Below are 14,091 nucleotides of genomic sequence, written 5' to 3'. Positions count from 1 at the left end.
AGATGTTGCTTGTTGATGGGTACACTGAGTCAATGTGCAAACATTCTCATATAAATGTAACGCTACAGTTCCTGCCTTTGACACGTGGGTGGTATTTTTTTACAAAATACCTTCCTAATTGTGCTTTAACCAGTTGAAACTTTGTCCCTAAGAACTGCTTAGCAACACAGATCAGGCCTCCAACATCAGCCTGATTATTCAAGTGATGTCAGCTCAGGAGTCAAAGACAAGGAAAAAGTTAAATGAGCTGAATTCCATCCTGGCAATCTTCTCCTGTTTTTGTTAGGAGCTCTAAGGTTCCTTTCATTCTGTACAGACTCACTTTGAAAAATGGTTTCCTTGAGAGCATGTTGTGTACCCTCTTTCATTCTTTCAGCTGGTGAGATCATCACCTTGCAGAGTTCGTCAAACTGACTGCAGCTCCCTGTAAAAGGTCAATGTCGCCGTGTCCAGAGTAAATGAGATATTTCTTCTCCTTGTAATAACTTCTGTTCTTTTTATAACACTGCACTGCAAGACTGCTGTCATCCATACTGAAACCTGAAAGTCAAGGTTTCAGACCACAGCTGCTGGTTTTTGGGTTTTTTTATGATCTGATTTAGATTTTGTCCTCTTGTCCTACTTTCCATATTCCAGTCAACAGCTATAATTTTTTTTTCATCTTGCTAGAAACTAATTTTGAGGGTCCATTAGTTTTCACTAGTAGGGATAAACAAATTCACTTTTTTATTTAAGTAAAATGTCTGTCTAAATGGAAAATACACAGTATTATAGTCAAGTTAAATACTTTATATTTTATTCAGCTCTTCAAAGGCGCATCTGACTTTAGGTGTGTGATTTTATGAAAGGTTCAAATAATGTATTATAGATTATCCTGAATTAGAAGGAATCCACAAGAATCATTGAACCCAATTGCTGAATCATCACAGAGCAACCTAAAAATTATACCAAATATCTAGTGTGTTGTCCAAATGCTTATTGAACACTGGCAGTCTTTGGATGATGACCACATCCTTGAGGATCTTGTGCCTGACTACTGCCCAATAATGTAAATATTGTAAATTCTCAAAGCGACTAGATGACTATATATCCCTTAAAACTATCCACAGTCATTTGTAGGGATTGAATAAATACAAATATATATCATATGAGACTTTTTCCTTGTATTTCAGAATTGATAAATATCAATCCATGGTAATTCATGCTTCAAGATTTTAATGCTCTCTTAATATAAACTTTGCTCCTTTAATAAATCATCTTTTTAATATGCATTTAGATAATATTACAGAACATAGATGAGCATTCTGAAATTCTAATCCATGTTTATTTTACTCACTCTTCTATTGAAAACAACATTATGTATAAAGTATGGTTTCCAAAAAGCATTCTTCTTAAATATCACTTTAGTCATTATAGTTTGAAATAAACTAAGTCACCTAGACTGTTTCTTTGTACACTTGCATTAAATAATTTCATGTATTCTTGAAAGAATGACATATTTTCTGACCTGAAACAACCTCATTTAGAATTCCTTCTTGAAACCACATACAAGTCCATGGTAGCTGTAGCTTTGAAAAATTTTATGCAGAAAGTAATCTGAAATTCAGCTTCTCATATAAATATCCAGCAAATGAATATAGTTGTCAAAACTGAGAATTTTAAAAATTTATTTATTTTTCTGATTTTATATAAAAAATCAGATTGATTGAACAATTTTATTTATGCTACTTGAAGGAAGTATATCTCAGGTTATTCAAAAATATCAGAGAAATACACTGGAGAGTGCCACATCATGATAAATTAACTGAGAATAAGTGAACTGTTTCCTTTCCATTTTGTTTTATTTTAAATAAATAGGGTGACTAAATAAATGTTCCTTCAAATCTACCCTTTTTTATATATGAAAATAAACAAGATTATATAATATGTTTTCAGCTTCAAAGAATAATGAATATAAATGATTTTTGGGTAACTACTTGGTCTCTAGAAACCAGTTATCACACATCTGTAAGTTAATGACTCACTAAATGTGATAGCCACTTATGTCAGCTTTCACTAACATAAGCACACATATCTTCTGATGAAGGAACAGCAGTTTTTATGCAAACAGCAGAAATTAGTTTTCTCTCTCTCTATAAGCAAATTTGTTATATTACATATATATAATAGACATATGTTATATTTTATATATATTTTATAGACAAAACATTTCCTCCAATCAATAAAGAATGTGGTCAGTGACACTTGTTTATCAACTTGTGACTGCAATATATGACTTACCTTTCATGAAGAGACAACAGATGTCTCTGATCCTTATTGTCTAAAAATTATTCCTGTTGTCTTCTAAAAAAGCAGAAAATATGTGAGAAGTGAAGAATTATATCTTCATTAATCAAGCCTAAAACAAAACCCTTGCCTTAGAAATGTGAGTTATTCCACTCTACTTGATCAAAAACCATAAAGGATTGAGTTATGGATTATTAGAAACTTATTTTATGTTGCAGAGTGTATGGCAAATTAGAGATCCTTTCACAATAATTCTTTATTTAGATCAGTCTTATATGCTGATACTATTGCTCTGGGTTTTTTCTTTTTTTTTTCTCCTGCAACAGACTGCTGGCAAAATGAAAATGAAGAAGTGTCCTGACACTGACCTTTAAAAAACCAAATTGTATTATTAGGAGGAAATATCTGTACTAAAATAAACTGTTAGAATGAAATTAAATTTAAAATATGGTTTATTATACAGTTACAGACCTGAAACCATAGGCTCATGAAGGACCATTGCATTTTCAGGCTTTTCTCATGAAGGCAATGTATTACTTGAGGAATATGCATGGCAAAGTTTCATAGAAGTAAAATAATTTCATCACCTTTTGTAGTTCTGGTCTCCATGTTCTAAGAGGGACTTAGGATAGATAGAGAAAGGATATAAAATAACAACATGAGAAGATGTTGTGAACAAGTGCTATAAAGGACAGAACTCCTCAATTCAGAGAGGAAAAAAATGAAGACAATTATGACAAAAGTTTAAAAGGCATTAAGAAACTTGATTAGCTGTTCTCAACCAAAATTGGAAGCATTCTGTTAAAGTACGTGTTTATTCTGTTGAATAAATATGACTGAGTACTTTACACAGTGGGAATGACCTAGTAGTAGTTTGCTGCTGGAGGACACTACAAAAGCAGGCAATATCCTAAATTAAAAAAAAAAAAAAAATTGATCAGTCAATCCATTGGACAACAAGTTTGTGAAGAGATCATAAAAAATAGTCCAAACCAGAAGTTGTACTGGGAGCATGAGGTAAATCTCCTTCAGAAAGTGATCAAGCTGAACAGTGTATGTCACTACCATTGTCACACACTCCAGTCTGGGCAAAGGAGCATTAGTTTGGCCCAGCAGGGCTTTTCTTCTGTTCTTCCAGCCTCTCCTGGACACCTGGGAGTTTCCAATTCTTCATAGAAAATACCTATAATTATTTTTCACAATTTAAAAAGTAGCACAATAGAGAAAATTGGTGAAGTTACAGACAATCCTAAAGGTGTCTATAGGCTTTTATTTATCTTCCAGATCAATTCAATACTTTTAGTAATTAAAGGGGTTTGTATGTTTGTTACTTTTTTATTTTAAACTATACTGTCTCTTCTCGATATGGGTCATGGCAGCACCACAGGCAACAAAAGTTGCAGAATAATAATGTCTTCCTGCTGTTAAATAAAGGATGAGAGATTCTTGCACTGAGTTTGAAGAGAAACTTCTGAGACCTCCTGATCATCTGGCAACTAGTCAAATACCTACACATGGGGAAAAAAAATGAGAACGTTTTACAGAGATTCAGGTAATAGTTACAAGGTGATTAGAGAACTCTTTCTTAGGAATTAAGAAAATAGTACTTACTTGCCTTTTGTTTTTCTACTTGTAAAATTTAAAACAAGGAAAAATATTTGAATTTACAAAACATGAATTTAGATTGAATGCAAAAAACTCATATCAAAAGATTAAAACATGTAGCTAGATGAGTTTGTGTTTACTTAAAATCTTCTTTTTTTTTAGTAGCAGTAATTTCAAAACAGAAAAACAGAATTTACATTATATATATATATCAAATTAAACAATAAGTTCTCATTTAGAAACTTCTGTCTTTACAACTCATATTCATTGGGGTCATCAACTATCTTTAATCTTAACTAGACAATTTTGACTATGTTTGTTTTTGTTTTTATTTTTCAAGAACATGTTTATAAACGTTTAAGATATCTGATCATAAAACGTGATTTTTTTTTATTAGAGGAAACACATTTTTGCCATATGTACAGGTGGTAGGATACAAATTAAAAAACGAAAACAAAAGAGATAGATAATTCAGAAAATAAGCACAAAAATATACAAATTTGGGGCAGGCTCCAAAGGAGCCTACTCCAGAGGAAGACATGTAATAGCCATATCTTTTATTAAGAAACCTTGTATAACTTTTAGGCAGAAAGAAGCAACCAAAGACTTTAACTATCAAAATTGTGTGGTTTCTACAGGTAAAGTATACTTGCAAACAATGAAGAATATTTTTGAGGAGTAATGGTATTTATGTGCCATAATGATGGTGAATATTGTGTATGAGCACAGGATTTGTTAAAATACATTTTTAAAGAATGTAGCAGTGTGGGTTTAAGGTTTGAAACCAGCCTGATTTGTTAGTCTTTCAATCTGATCTCTCACTATCTCTGTATTTGGTTGCAATAGTGAAGTAAGACTGCATGAATATTCTGTATTCGTAAACCTAAACATGAATCACTTATTAATGGTTACGTCTACTTTAGCATTTCGATTCAGAGTGTGATTCTTTTTAAATTAAATTTACAGATCATCTCCATTTACTTAATTTCCCCATGGTTTTTTTGAAGCTTTTTGTGTCCAGAGACTAAATTTATTTTGAGAGCAAACTAGAGCACAAGTTCTCATTAAAGTGCATACTATATGTTGGAGCAGCTAGTGAGCCCATGCAGGTGTTTATGGACATCTTTGAACCACAGATGTGCTGAGGACATTTGGTTTGAGGAACCAGATGATGCTGATAAGAAGTACAAATCTGAACTATAAAGTCAGCACAAAACACGTGAATGCATACACTCCTATTCCAATCAAATATCTTACTTAAACAGCGTGTAATATGTAATTAAATTGCAAGTTAATATTGTAGAAGTTTCAATGATAAATATAGATAATACACCACTAGTCAAAGTCTTCCTAAATGAAAATCATGTATTCATCTATGTAAGTTTTGAATTTTTCAGCAAGCATATTGTTATTGTGAAAGTACCTCTGAATTGAAAATCAATAATGCAAGTTAAACAGAGTGTATTTTCTTGTTAAGGCTGGATAGAAAAAGACATGTGAACATTGCATACACAGAAATAGAAAAACAATCTGTCATGTTCACTAAAGCTGCAATATGAAACTGGGTTCTGCTACCTAGCACAAAGCAAAATAAATGAATAATGTGGCTTGGGTTGGATGTGGCTTTTTGTTTTTTGAGGTTCTTTTTGCTGTTTTTTGGTTTTGGTTTTTTTTATGATAGTATTAACTACTACATCACCTAGAAAAGTCTGAGAGTAAATGGGATATAATTGTGAGGAAAATAACTTGGAAACTTTGATTCTTTTACTTGTCCTAGACTGCCGTAGAATAGTGGGACAGAACAAAAATAAACCTGCGCTGTGAGAATTCCCTACATATGTGTCAAGAGAATGTATTTTAAACAGACACTTTTTTGTTAAAAAGCACACACTGGAATATTCCACTGAATTTTAATGGTCAAAAATTCACCAATGCAAAAAATACTATTTCAGTGATATGAATCAAACTCTATGCTAAAGTTCCCTGAAACTAAAATGTCAAAGCAGGGAATGTGTAATGAATCCTAGAAACAGATTAGTATATAGAAATCAGCAGAGACTTTCATATCTTAGCATCTGAGAGAGCAGATGTCATGGTATGATGCACAAACACCAAATTGAGCTGCTTTGATTTTTTAAAAAAATTATTTAAAAATTAACAGATAGAGTAGGAAAGAGTAAAGAGACTAGATATTCACTGAACATCTGCTATTTCAGTGTCATTCAGGTGACTCATATACCTGCATTTTCCCTGGGGATGCCAAGTTGTTGAAACCAGCGTCTACTACAAGACTGGTGCCAGTAGAAAATGTGCATAAATTTGACTTCAGTGAAGTGTTATTTCAGTGTATTTCTTTTGCTGAAGCCCTAACACAAAGTTACAATCCATCTCCTTTACATTTTTTTTAACTTAACCCATTAATTACCATCTGGTAATTCAGCAAAATAAAATTTTTAATTATTGGCTGTGTTCAGAAAATCTCCACTCTTGGGCAGATATGCCTACCATGTAAGGTAAAGATATGATCTGGATTCTTTGAGTTACTCATAAATGGTTCAGTCCTGTGATGTTCTACATGTAGCATGTTTGAATACATGTCTCTTCAGACATCCAGAGTACCACCTGATACATTCAGCCTTTCCCAAATTTCCCTGCTGAACAGTTTAAAAAGTGACATAGAAATATGGTCAGCAACCAGCTGACTCAAAAAAATAAGTCAGTGATTGATGTCTTGCTTTCTTGCATTTGTTGCCTCAGTGTTTTGAAAGTGGTTTTCCTATCAGCAACGAACACAGAGGGCTTCACATTGCTCTAGTTAAGAGAATAATGGCAACTGCTTTAAATTACAAAGTGTTCATCTTGTGAACATTCAATGATCTTTTTGGTTTTCTTCATTCTGAAAGAGGAAATATCTCCAATCCTTATTACTTCCTCTTTCACACTTTTCATGCGGCCAGTGATGGATTTAGCAATCACTCATATGGGAATGATGATGAGGTTTAATTGTTGTCCTGTTTGATTTCTGAATATCTAAATATTCTTTCATAATAACTGAAGTAATCATAATTTTTTACCAAGCTCCATAATAATTAGCCCACTGCAGAAAGTTATATATATCTTAGATATATATTTGTAGAACTAGACAACGCTAGCTGTGAATCAGCAGACTGTTATTGTAGAACTTTTTCCCTGAATTAAGCCTTAGTCATTAAAGTTTTTGGAAGTAAATAAGATTTTATCAGTATTTTTCAAAAAATCTAATCTCTGAATAAAGCAGATAGAGTTCTTTAGTTGCAGAAATATATTTCAGGACAAAAAATTCTTACTCCAAAATGATATCTCTTCATTAAGCAACAGTTACACATTATTATTTATTAGATCTTCTCTTTCATGTCAGAAAGAAACACTATCACAGAGATACAGAAAACAACTTTCCAATAAAATTCTGGTGTCACCAAAGTGAATGACAAAATTCCCATTAACTTCAATAGGCTCGAGAAAAGCCCTTACATGGATTTGTTGGCAATTAGTTACATAACTGTATCTATGCACCCAGGCTAAATAATGAATCTCCTCAAAGCAGTCCCAAAGGTTAAAAAAAAATGTATTTTTTGTATGTCATTCATACAAGAGCAGAAGGTTCATAGAACAGAAAAGCAATAAATAAAATTGTGCCAATTCCTGACACAGAAGGAGATATATCAATGAGAGAAAGTTGTTTCACTAAAATCTCACCTACCAAAGAAAGTAAGATGCAGTGAGAAAGGCATTTCTAGCTTGACTCATAAGGAAAAGTGTGAGAAAGATTTATATTGTAAAAAAATACCAAAAAACAAGGCTTAGATGTGAAGAAAAGAAATAGTGACATCTAATTCATTTTTCCTGTATTATCAGAAACTGGAATTTATCGTGTTCTTGTAAATGTACCAAAGAAATACTTTATCCTTGTTTTTCCTAATCATGAAAACAGATGGCTAGATACCTTTGACTTACAAGTACAGTCCAAACAAGAATCACAGTTTTGAATCTAGAGAATATAAATATAAATACAATGATTTTTCCCATTGAGATAATTTTCACACGATTGTTTTGCATGAAGCAAATAAAAGCTTCCAAGACAGTAGTCCTGTACAACTCTGATGATGCACTGAACGCAGTAACTCTACATATAGATAGATTTTATGAAGTACACATAGTCTGCAATTATTTTGTTGAAGTCTATCCCTCAGAGAACAAATAAAAAACCAAAATGCTTAAGGCTATATCTCACCTTGGTAAGTCTCTGTTTTGTTTGTTTGTTTTTTTATTCATTGGTATTTTGTGGAAACAAGTATTACAAACTATTAACCTATGACAGTAGCTAGAGGAATGAGACCTCACTAAGGTATTTAACACTTATTAAGCATCCTTTGTATGAAAACTCTCCCATTTACCACCCTTTGGCAGTTGTGTTTTGGAAGACCAGGAGCTTAGACACAATGTTTGCTAAAGGGTAAAGGAATGCAATTAAATTAATACTTGAATGTACCTGAGGAAAAAAAAATATTCAGCTCTTACGTTCCATTATTCTTTGTTTATAGCAGTAACTGTATATATCTAACAAGACTGTGACCCTAATCCCTTCTTCTAAGAACACATTTATAATGTTGTCTTCACAATCATTTTCTCTACTGTGAAAACAAGTAATTCAGACAAGCTTACTTGAAATTCTGACTCAGCTTCCCAATCACCAGAAAGGGGCAAAATGATGGTGGTTGGCACTACTTTGTGATCAGCTGTATGTAACTCTGAACTCAAGAATTTGAAATTGTTGTTAATCCATCTATTGATGGATGATTAGCAATCATTACTCATAAAATGTAAAAAAAAACTAGGCACCTACTCCAAATTTTAGAAAACTCATGTTACAGACATGCAGTTATTTATTCCATCTTGCAGTAATGACTTCAGATAATTTAAATGTAAGTAATTAAATCTTTCAGGAATCTGTCTACAGTTTACAAATTTTAACATATACAAGACATTAGTGCTTTTAAATTTATTCCTTCAAATTAAAAGGAAAAATTAATTCTCTTATATCATGGCAAACACTAATTATTGGTGGGGTGGTTTTCCTGTGAAGACTCAGTTATGTCATGAAACAAGGACTGTCTAGATTATTTTAGTGCTACCAAAGCAAGCATTTCGTGATGACCATTATCTTTTCACTTTCCTACATGTTCAGGCTCACCACAGTGAAAGAAAAGGCAGAAAATGATTTCTCCAATTTATTATTGCATTTGTCTGGAGGCAATTTTCTGACTGAAATGACACAAAATCCACTGGGAAACAAGAGCTATGGACCTTATAAATATGCAGCCATCACTTCTATGATCAAGCTTTTGACTCCGTTGCTATGGCTGTCATAATAAGATGGAGTGCTATGGGAGAAAAATAAAAAGGTTTTTTGTTTGAAATTCTTTGGTGCATTCCTAGCACCCACAAAATTGCTGCCTATTGTAGGCACCACAGAGTCTAAAAAATTATTACACACACTGTTGGCAGCTTCTGTCGGCTGAGATGGTAGCTGTTATTCCCTTCAGCATGTCAGTATTTTAAAAAATCATTACAGCTGCCTATTCTTTAGTGTATTATGTTAATGCGTCTGATTTGGGCAATGGTTTTTCTTCTGCAGCTTATCAGAATCTTCTGGTATACTTTAGCATCTCCCTCTTTCCATTTCCTCTTTATCAAACAAAAACAAGAAGAAATCTATGGAAGGAATGACATAAAAATTGTTTTCCTGGACAGAACACAATCAATATTATCCTCTGCTAACTGTAAGCCTATCATTACTACATTTCCATGTATCCAATTACAATTTCTGTAACTCAGGAGCCTCAGATTCTGCTTGCAATGTACTGCAGCTGGCACACTGCTTCTCCTCATCAGGTGTGACTGGGTTTTGCAGGTAGACATTCTTATCATTCTGATTTAACAGGAGTATGATGTGGTTAAAAAAAAAATCTCGGACCGTCAAAAAATGGCAGAGAGTACTTATACGGCCTTTTGCACTTCATTTTGTGATCCAGCTGGGCAGAACTACAGCTGACTACAGAAATATCTACCTGCCCTGTTGGGTGGCAGAAGATTAAACAGTGAACCCCAATCAGGCTGGAAACAGATATACGTGCTTAGCATGAACAGACAGCTGTGAGGAGGTGGGTAACTAGGGCTGTGACTCATTGCATGGAGCTCAGGAAGAGCTAAATAAGAATTGGTTCAGTCCTAGGGAAGAAGCATTTTGTTACTGCTGTTATTGTCTTCATGATCTAAGAAGCAGTGAGTATGGATGGAGGCTGTACTGAAAGTGAAATTTAGGGAAATACAATATACTCAATTTCCTACTGTTTAGTGAGAAGCAGAAGTTGACAAAGAGGTCCTGAAGTCAAAAAGCAACACTGTAACTTCTGCAGAATGTGTGAGTCCAGGAGCAAAAAATTCAAATGTGTACGTCTGAGAGCTCCCCAGACCCTCAGAAGCTCACCTGTACATAAATAATAATTATGTTTCTAGCTCCTGCAGGTGCTGAACTTCACAGACTCAAAACCAGCAGCTGGGTCCTGATTTGCCAGCTGGCCTGAAAGAGCACTAGTTCTCTATTTGTTTTCATTTGAACTGTTCCCCATAGGAAACTTAGAATTTTTTTCCTCTCCCTACATGTACTGTTTTTGAAACAGAAGTCTACTTCTATTCCTAGAAGTGGAATTCATAATTACAGAAAGGGCATTATAATTTCAGATTTGAGCAAGTCAGTTTGCATATTTGTGTATTCAAGAAATCTATCCAAACAAGAAGCATAAATTAATTATTATATTTTACTTGGTACCAAGGGTCAAATACTCAACTTTGATTAGCTGATATCTTCTTTTTATCTCTCAGATCAATAGAAAAAGGTGGAAGGTGGGAAAAAAAGGCTGAGATTTTTATTCTTCTCAAGCCTTCCTTGTGTATACTGAGTTGCAGTTGATCAAAGACAGAAGCTATACTGAGAATAGTAATACAGTCTGCAAAAGCCACTCACCAAATAAGAAGCTGATAAAACAGAAGTGACAAGCCAAAGGGAACAAAGAATTATCTGACTTGCATATTCAAATGTAAATATGCAAATTTTAGAAGTCCAGTTCCGTTCTGCTGTGAACCACCCTTCAGCCTGTGAACTTGGAATTATGATAAACTTTGACAACTCCATTTGTTCTGTTCCTAATTACACATTTCTTTCCTTAAATACAAGCATTTCTCTAATTTATCTCTTTCCTTTATATACCCATGTTGATGAAATTTTCTCCTCTGTGTTTTCTGCCCAGCATATTTTTCCTCTTTCATTTTCTTTTTTTTTTTCTTTTCTTTGCACATACTCCTGAATTCCCTAATATCCCCACACAATAATTTTCTTTTTTCCCCTTTCTGGCTTAGTGAAAAAGCGCTAAGAACAGTCAGGAAACTGCAGCAACAGTAGAACAGAATTCCCAAGAGAGAGCTGGTACTGCCTTCATAATTTTTTGGAGAGCTTTCCTTATCTTCCACCAACATCACGTATCATAAATACTTCAAATACTTGAGGTGGCTGAAAGGCATATTTTCAGCTCATTAGAGGAGCAAAAAGTTGAAGAAGAGACACTGTCATAGATTTTTTGGAGAAAATCCAACTTAGCTCTTGCTTCTTCATCTGATTTATTAAAGAATAAGAGCAACAAAAGTGAGACAGAAAAAAAATGTTCCAGAAACGCAACTTCTGTGATGCAAAGGAGTTATTGAGTTTCTGATTACTTACCAGAGGCTTTTATAATTTTTTCTGACTCTCTGTGCTGTACATTTTTTTCTGTGATACAGCCAACCTGTTCAAATCCTACATTGATCTTTTGAATTGTGACCGTGCTTGCAGCTTATGATCGAAGGTATGACAGGAAAGATAGGTCAGCTGGGAAATAACAAACATAATCACCAGTAGCATGCAAGTCAGCAGTTTTGCACAATTAATATATTTTTTACAAAAATTAAAGACTTCTATTATATGACTAATGAAAGCTTGAATTTAGACTTAAAACTAAAACTGATCCATTTTGACAAGAATTTTCAAAAGAAATCCTGAGGAAATTTTTAAAGTTATTTCTTTAAAACAGACAATACATTCTTTCCTGTGACTTTTTTTACTTGTTTTTGTTTCTTTCTTTTCTTTCACTTCCCATCAGCAGAAAAATTGGAAGAAATAGGATGTAAGACTCATGGGTTGAGATAAGGAGAGGAAGATCACTTACCAATTATGGTCCTGGACAAAACAGAAGCAACTTGAAGAAGGTTAATTTAATTTATTTATAACTAATAAGAGCGTAGATGGTGAGAAATAAACCCAAAACTTCTTCCCATCTTGCTTCTTCTCAGGCTTAATGTCTCTCCTAATTGTTTTACTTCCTCCCCCTGAGCAGTGTAGAGGAGGAATTGGGGTTGCAGTCAGTCCATAACACATTTTCTGTTGCCCCTTCCTCCTCACACTGTTCTGCTGTTCCAGTGTGGGTTTCCTCCCATAGGATGGAGTCCTTCAGGAACAGGCTGCTGCAGCATGGGGTCCTGCATGGGCTACAGTGTGCATATCTGCTCCAACACAGCCCTGCATGTGACTGCAACCTGTAGAGAGGCATAGACTAGGGCAAAAATCCATCTGACTAAGCAATGTTAAACAATGTATAAAATTAAATGATTTAGAAGTAAAACCTGAATTTTGGGCTTGGATTAATTAACATAGTCTAAATTTCTGCTCCTATTACATAAGTAGCTGTTGTAATTTCGACTTTAAGCCTCATCTAATTTATCAGTAATATGCAGTGGGGAGAATACAGTATGACTGCGGGTAGAAAATACAGTGTGAATACAGGTGGAAAAGGATCATTCAAATTAATTTGAATTATTAGGTTTCAGGATTACAGCAGCATCAGTGTCAAGAGTGGACTCCTCATAAAAATAATATTTTTAAGAGTATCTTAGAAAGCAAAGTAGACTTCAAGCTGTCATGTTATTTTCAGCTGCTATCTCAAACATGGCTTCCCAAGAGACAGGAGCTTATTCCAGTCTGTGAATCAGGTGTGCCTCTGAAGACGAGCACAAAGAAGATAAACCTGTAGTTGCAGCTTTCCAGTTTCTCTGCTGTCAGACTTTTCTTTAACTGAAATTTTGCAGAGATTTTAATCTCTTTCTCTGGCAGTTATAGATTTATAAATAGAAGAATCTGATTTTCTCAGACAGTCTCTTTGTTATCCTTGGCTCTTAGTCTCCTTTGAGTAATATCTGATACCCAAGGAGAATCTCCATCCTTTTCTGGATGTAGGGGGAAACGTAAGAGGATGAGAAAAAGGCTGAGAAACTTATTATCTTCTTTACCTCACTTTTTAATAACAAGACTAAGACCAGTTGTTGTCAAGGTACCCAGCTCCCTTAGCTGGAAGACACACAGGGAGGAGAATGAAGGCCCATAATGCAGGAGGAAATGATCAGAGAACTCTCTTAGCACCCTCCCTTCAAATGCTTACTGACATTGATAAGGTCACTTCTCAGTCAGTTTCTACTCAAGGCTGAACAGACCTGGCTCCCTCAGCCTTTCCTTATAAGAGAAATGTTCCAGTTCTTTAATTATCTCTGTGTTCCTCTGCTGGACCTTCTCCAGGAGCTCCATGGATGTCTTTCACTGAAGAGTCCAGAACTGGGTACAGCACTCTAGATGTGACCTCACCAGGACAGACTATAGGGGCAGGATCACCTAATTTTTGGGCCATTCACTCCAAGAAGGACATTGAGGTGCTGGGGTGTGTCCAGAGAAGGGCAGCAAAACTCAAGCGCAATGAGGAGCAGCTGAGGGAGCTGAGGTTCTTCAGTCTGGAGAAGAGGAGGCCCAGAGGTGGCATCACTCTCCATAATTACATGAAAGGAGGTTGAAGTGAGGTGGGTGTTTGTCGTTTCTGCCAGTTAAAAACTAACAGAATGAGAGGAAATAGCTTCAAGTTGCACCAGAGGAGTATTGCATTAGAAATTAGAAATTTTTTTTTCATGGAATGGCAAAGTAATGGAACAGACTGACCAGGGAAGTGGTAGAGTCCAACACCTGTTGTACTTGAGGATGGCGGTGGTGCTAGGTTGACAGTTGGATTTAGTGATCTTAAAGGTTTTTTC

This window comes from Ammospiza nelsoni, chromosome 2 (genome assembly GCF_027579445.1).
Source record: "Ammospiza nelsoni isolate bAmmNel1 chromosome 2, bAmmNel1.pri, whole genome shotgun sequence".
Classification (NCBI taxonomy): domain Eukaryota; kingdom Metazoa; phylum Chordata; class Aves; order Passeriformes; family Passerellidae; genus Ammospiza; species Ammospiza nelsoni.
The sequence above is the reverse complement of the archived record's forward strand: the minus strand, read 5'-3'. Positions refer to the sequence as shown.